General features: G+C 43.3%; 1 pseudogene; it reads right to left on the reverse strand.

Annotated features, from left to right (window-relative positions):
* Nucleotides 1-5,800: 5,800 nt before the first annotated feature.
* Nucleotides 5,801-6,917, reverse strand: LOC136458408 (zinc-finger homeodomain protein 9-like; annotated as a pseudogene).
* Nucleotides 6,918-7,537: the final 620 nt, after the last annotated feature.

Genomic DNA, 7,537 nt, shown 5'->3' on the forward strand with positions numbered 1-7,537 from the left:
GGAGAATTGGCTACTCATGTAGATGTTCTACCATGGGTTGACCAATAGTACCCGTGAGACCATAGATGCTGCTCCTAGAGGTGCATTCTTGTCACTTACACTTCCAGCTATGACCACTCTTGTGGAGAAGATGGCCTCTAAGACTGGAATGAAGAATGTGTTCAAACCCGCAAGAGAGGTGGAGGTATGCATCAACTCAAGGAGGTAGACATGCTATCTACCAAGATGGACCTACTGATGAAGAAGCTCAAAGATCGAGCTAATGAAAATCAAGAAGTCATGCACATTCATGATTCCCGCATGACGTTTGAAGTATGTGGCAACATTGGGCATTCAGGGAACAACTGTCCTAAACCCAAGAGGATGTGAACTTTGTCAACAACAACTACTATCATCCTCAACAGAATCAAGGATGGAACCAGCAACAGAGGCTGAACTACCAAAGTAACTACCAAGCTAACCCTCAAGGTAACAATTATAATAATTTCAATCAACCACCCTTGAGAGAATTAATTGCTGGCCAATCCAAACTTATGGAGGGATTATCTAGAAAGGTAGCTACCAATGATAAATTTCTAGAAAATATAAGTAACAGAATGGATAACTTTGCTTCTACCATTAGGAACCAGCATAGCTTTAATAAAATGATAGAATCACAAATAGCTCAGCTGGCGGCTACTGTTTCTCCATCCGACAAAGGTAAGATTTTGGGGCAGCCGAAAGATTTAGAAACTGCAAATCTTGTCGATATTCACAATGCAGCTTTCTACTACATGCAACCATCAGAGGGAAGGTGGATAGATTACACCCTACCCGACAAGAAAGGTGATCCAGGGAGACCTATCATCCCTATCACCATTGGACCTCACATCTTCCAGGAAGCTGTCTATGACTTTGGAGCTAGTGTCAACATCATGCCTAAGGTAATCTATGAGAAAATTTTAGGAGATCCTTTGTTATACACAAATATGCGTTTGTAGCTTGCAGATCGGTCACTCTGCTACCCCAAGGGAGTCCTTGAAGATGCCATTGTCCAAGTAGGACAATCATATGTTCCCAGTAGACTTTGTAGTTTTGGAAATAGGTGGAGATCAAAGGGCACCCATCATCCTAGGCCGACCTTTCTTGAGCATTGCAAAAGCCATAATCTACACTAATAGTGCCAAGATCTGTTTCACAATCAAGGATAAAAAATATAAGTTCTCTTTCAAGGACCACATCTTGCAATCTCCTAGTCATCCACAAAAGGACATACCTACCTGAAGAGACGACAGTGACCAAGAAGAAGAACAACCAAAGAAGGAGGAAGAATAAGACTAGTCAGCCACAAGAAAAATGGTCCACATGATCAACACACTCCGATCTGAGTACGACCGCCTTCTCGCTTCACCATTCCTTGCTGAGAAGGATGATCCTAGAGTATCGACGATTCGAGTGTACCATTGGAAAAATAATCTTCCACAAGACCTTTTGCGACATTGGATTGGGCGTTAATGTAATGTCCAAGGTAACATATGAATATTTATTCGGTAATGAACCTTTGTTCCTTGACATATATGTAGTTACAGATGGTGGACCAATCAATCTGATTCCTTGAGGGAATAGCAAGGGATGTTATGGTAAGAATACAATATCACTATGCCCCTATTGATTTCATGGTCCTAGACATGGGAGAAGAAGAAGATGATACACCCATCATCCTTGGAAGACCGTTCCTCAACACCACCAATGCGATCATCTATGTTGGATCTGGACAAGTCCACGATCAATTCCCTAGAGAAAAGGTACGCTGTTATTTTAATAGTTATAATACTTATGAACTAGTTAAAGAAGAGCCACTCTAGGAGGAGACGTCGATCATCCCAACGTCAAAGGAACCAACCCTGATGGAATAAATGGTAAGATGAAGAACCTGAAGCGCCTATGAAAGATGAACCTACTCCTGCCTAAGACAAGTCCATAGTCCAGGCAGGATGTGGAAAGAAGAGGTGACATCATCATCGGAATCACCATCACAAGAAGTGCAGTCATCTAAGTCTCCACCGCTGAGACCGGAATGATGCACTCAAGGAATGAAGGACTTCTCCCTAGTCAAATCCTGTCTAGAGGACTTAAAAATCTGAACCCTCACCATGAGGTAACAACAGTAGTTATCCATATTTACTTTCTAGCACTGCATAAATTATTTTTCACTTTAGCATATTTACTTTTCTGTATTTACCTTGCACTAATAAAAGAAAAATAAAAAGTTTCATTACTACATATAAAATCTTAAAGCCCCATGTGAATAAATCTACGGTGTGTAAACACCTACGGAAGTATTCACTGTGGTGGCATAAAAATAAAAATACTAAGCATGCATATTTTTTCTTCTGCATTGTAAAAATAAAATATTAAATGGACATCATGCTAAAATTCTACCAAAAGAAAATCTATCTAAACCCACAAGGACAACAAATCTTTGAATGGTTGACCGCTAACCCCTTATCCTAATCTATGCCACAAGTTTTGGTGTTCTTGTTGGAGTATTTTGCAGGATGACACATAAGATCAAGAGCAAGCTTACATGGCTGTCCTCATCCACCCAAAGTACATCTTCCTAAATCGCTGCTGTACTAGCTACACATAAGGAACCTAACTTCTAGATGAATGAGAAAGACATCAGCTGGCAAACCCGCTTAGAGAAGGATCACTCAACATTCAACAATCGACCACAACAACATTCAGCTTGGGGGAGGAGCATCTCCTGTGTATCTAGCTAAGTATTTCTTTCCATTAGTTTTACTATTTTTTGAGTTTGCTTTATGCTAGATATAATAAAACAAAAATATGTATAACAAACTAAAACAAAATAAAAATTTATCTTAGCTAGTTATATATATTAATAAGGTATGATCTTAAATTTTGAAAACAAAATAAAAAAGCATGCGTCCAGTTTTCTATTTTTAAGAGCTAAATAAAAAAAATGGACTCTAAGGATAATATCTTGCTATGGAAATGATGAATATGTCAGCACAAAATTTCGTCCCATGCCGAGGGCACACGAGCAAGCCGGAAGGGTCCACTCGATGGAGCTGGAGATCCATCTAGCTTCAGCGCAGGGGTGGTCGATCCTGCGCACTCCTCCCGAGATGTGCCAGTCAATTTGACCCTACAATTGACAAGGAGAGAAAGTTTATTAGTAATTTAGGACAGAACGTGCCGGTGTTGCCAGACTGTCCCGAATGTGCGGCTCTGAGAGCCGATATGAAAGGAGATCGACTAAATAGTCGATTCCAGCATATTCATAAGAATAAATCAGTTAAAGCTCGTGGGGTTGTGTAAGAAGAATCGGTTATTATTTAGGATGAATATTATTATTTAGACAAATATTGGTCAATGGCAATAACATGTCAACAGTAATTAGTTTATGCTAAGCTAATGACTACGAGTAATCGAACCTCTTTTTATGTAAAAGAAATAGCTCATCATCATTCTACCATTTAATAAAGATAAATCTAATGAACATATTAGAACTCATCTATCGCTATGACCAGTGGGGCATGAGGCAGAATCATGCAGGCCATAGAAACAACAATAGACTCGATGACCCTAACTTATTACTAATATCAGTGGGTATGAGGCAGAATCATGCAGGCCATAATACAATAATAAGATCATGGGGCTAACACATCTTTCAACCTATCCCTACTTCAATGATCTTGTGATGTGAACTATTCATGAAAGCACTCGATATTGGCTAAAACAGACGATTCAGGCATAGCGCACAGTTAATGTCATGCCCTCTTAGGAACAAATCTACCAAATAACGATCCCACTCCATGGTGCTAACAGTGGGGTGTGAGGCAGAATCACACAGGCCATGATAACAGGCCATGGAAAGGTTTTCGCTAGCCGATAGATCTACTCAAGACAAAACATGCCTTAACCCCACACAATGCATGATCAAGATTGATCTAAAACTGCCGATAAAACATAACTCATCATTTAAAGTGTAGATTAGATCAGTTTAGATTAACAAACGATGGGTTAAACAAGATATAGGGCCAATCTAGATCAATCCCAACCGAGCGAAGTGATATTGCTATAATTAAATAAATAATGGAAGTAATAAGCAATATCGGTAACTTAATAAATCTATCCAAAGGAATGCCACCCTTAGATAGAGCCAATAACTTGACCTTAATCTAGTTTGAGCAGTGGAGGTCGACCAGATCGATGCAGCCATACTTAAACTAGACAAGAGTCGATAACTAGCTTGTACCAGAGTCACAGTGGAGGTCGACCGGATCGATGCAGCCGTACGAACAGAGGTATAAGCCATGAAGGTACTTACAGACAAGCAGTGGAGGTTGACCGGATCAATGCAGCCATACTCACCAAAGAACTCACCAAGATCTACTCTACTCCTACTCCTAAGGGGTGGCCGGAGCCGAAAAAAAGTAAGTAACTTGTATTTGATTGATTGTGTATTTTTTTATAATAGCTAGAGTTTGATATTTATACCCAGAGCCTAAAAACGAACTCTACTCGAGTACAACTCGATACGTTCCTTGGTACGAAGAAAACATTCCTATTTGAAGATAACTTGGACCCTAATCTTTCCCCTTTTGTAGAGTCCGACATGTATCTTCTCGATGCCAGTCATATCCCATCATCGTTATCTGCTGATGTCATTCAAACAGAACCATATATGATATTTAGATTAGGAAAAATTTCACTCTTATATGCTGCTTGCATTGCATTGAGTTTAGTCAAGCTTTGTTGACCTTATGAGAGATTTGTCATGCTCTTAAAATCAAGACCATGTACACACCACCCACATATGCACTACTCCTACACTAGGGGTAGGCACAACAACATGCCATTCCATCTAGATCCACCCAAAAATGTTTTACTCTTACACTGGGAGTGAACACCGAAAATATACCCTATAGTATATCCACCAAATAAATGCTCCAAATTCTTGTTGCTATCTCTCAAAAGCTTTGTTGCTAGAAAAGAGACATGGGGCTATGCAAAAGTTATTCATAAAAAAATAAAAAAATAAAAAAATAAAAAATGGACAAGTGTCCGAGATATATAAAATAATGGGTACTCTGATGCCTGCCTAAAAAAGAAGAAGAGATGAATAAGATAGCCCATGGTTTCTTGCAAAGTTGTTTCCAAGTTTCAAAAGCGAAATATGTTTTCAAGCAGCAAAGTAGAATTAGGTTAGCCACCATATATATCCACCATATACATCCACACACATGCACATCTTGATTTGATTGTATGACTTAACTCTCTTTGGATCTGAGGTTTGACTTCACAATATATGTATTGTAAGTATGCTTTTTCCACTCCTATGAGCTCCACATAAGCCTTAGTTGTAGGAAGAGAAAGGCATAATATTATTATTGTCTTGGTGAGGATCCACAAATACCACATATATTGAGAGACTTGAGAGTGTCATATAATAGAAGCTCTGAGTTTTATTTTAAAATCCTATAAAAACTCTAGAATAATGGTTGAGCAAAGAACTTGAGACATAGTGCTTGACTTGATTATTCTGTCTTTCAATTACTCAAGACCCAAGTGAAGGCTAAGGAGCCCCATAGTTGAAGGTAATAGGGAAAATTGGTTCTATAGCATTGAAAGATGGCAAGAATCGGAAAATACCATCAAAAGAGTTCTGTTACGTAAAATACCATTGAAAGATGAAAACGTTACCTGAGAATAGCATTTCATCACGTTGTCACATTTGGAGGTAACGGCGTCCACTTCCCTTCTCCATTCCCTCTCTTCTCTCTTCTCTAGTTTAAGCGGACTGCGGCGATTAAGCTCCTTTGGCGTTGTCCTGTGTGGTCGGCGGTGACGGTGGGCGCCTGAGGAGGCGGCGCCGTTGATGTTGAAGCCGATGGCACTGGTCGGGGACGAGGTGAGGACAGGAGGGGGAGGGGTGATCCTTGGACAGGGTTGAATGATGACGGTGCAGCAGCGCCGCCTGGGGTTTGTAGCGGTGCGGCGCCTGCGGAGGCAGAGGCGCTGCGGCAGGCGCTGTGGCTGCCCTAAGAAGTTGTGCTTGTTGTTGTGCATCCAGACCTTGAAGATGCCCTTGCCGACGCCGATGTTGTGGCACCACTCGTCGATGATGGCCTCATCGCGCTTCTGCAGCCGCCACCCGAGCCGCTCCGATAGCTCCTTCATCCGCTGCTTCTACTCGGCGGTGAACTTGGTGCAGGAACCGCTTCCTAGGCATCGGCATCGCGCCCCTGGCGGGCGGCATGCTCGACTGGCGTCAGCTATTGGGCGGCTGGGGCCTATAGCCTCTGCACCGCGGCTGCCACCAGCAGCCCCAGGTGCGCCGCTGGAGCCAAGCGAGAGCAGCATGTGCGGCGCCGTCGTGAAGTACGACGGCGGCGGTGGGGGCTGCTGCGCCACCGTTGCCGGCACGTGGTGGTGCAATGGCGGGGGCGGGGACACCGACTGCTCCTTGTTGTACTTCAAGCCCTCCGAGTCGGTATTGGAGTCATCGGCGTCGACGACCCCCAAGTGGTGGTGGCGGTCCTCGAGCATCTCCTCCCCACCACGGTGCGGCTGGCCATGCAACACACTCGGCGGCGGCGGCGGCGGGAGCGCCAACAGCGCAGGCGCAGGCGGGGAACCCTCCACTATCTAGCGGTGGAAATTGCGGTGGCACCCACACGCGGTGCACTTGAGCGACGTCGAGTCAGACGGGTTGGCCCCCATCGAGGGCATGAACTCGCCGCACCCGTCCACTGGCGTGCCCGCCTAGGCTCACGGTGTGGTTCTTGAGGCACTCCCGGTACAACGGCTCCCCCCCTGGCCCCGACCGGTGCCACGGCCGCCGGCTTCACCTGCTTCTTGAGGGCAGCGCCGTTGGGGAACATGATGGGCTTGTACTTGATGTCCATGGCTTCTATGCGGCGCGGGCGCCCCCACTGGGAAGTGGACGCCGTTACCTCCAAACGTGACAACATGACGAAATGCTATTCTTAGGTAACATTTTCATCTTTCAATGGTATTTTACGTAACAGAACTCTTTTGATGGTATTTTCCGATTCTTGCCATCTTTCAATGCTATAGAACCAAGGTAATATGGGTACTCCGATGCCCACCTTAAAATGAACCCTACTCAAGTACGACTCGGTACAATCTTTGGTACGAAGAAAACATTCCTATTTTTTAGATAACTTGGACCCTAATCTTTCCATTTTTTGTAGAGTCTGACATATATCTTCTCGACGCTAGTCATATCTCATCATCGTTATCTGCTAACGTCATTCAAAGAGAACCGATCCCAGTATCAGATCTGAACCGGCTGATATTAATCCTTATGCTATCGGCTCCTTGATTGGCACAATCTTGGAAACCCATGAGTTCCCGCACTCTTCTCCCACATTTTGGTGTAAACACATGCCCCCTAATTTTGGGATAAAATGATTTTATTCCAAAATTCTAGTTTACTGGTTTACCACGCCACAACTGTTTTATCCCGAGATATATGCATGACTCCTGACTTCCTGGACCAAGT

This window comes from Miscanthus floridulus, chromosome 6 (genome assembly GCF_019320115.1).
Source record: "Miscanthus floridulus cultivar M001 chromosome 6, ASM1932011v1, whole genome shotgun sequence".
Taxonomy (NCBI): Eukaryota; Viridiplantae; Streptophyta; class Magnoliopsida; order Poales; family Poaceae; genus Miscanthus; species Miscanthus floridulus.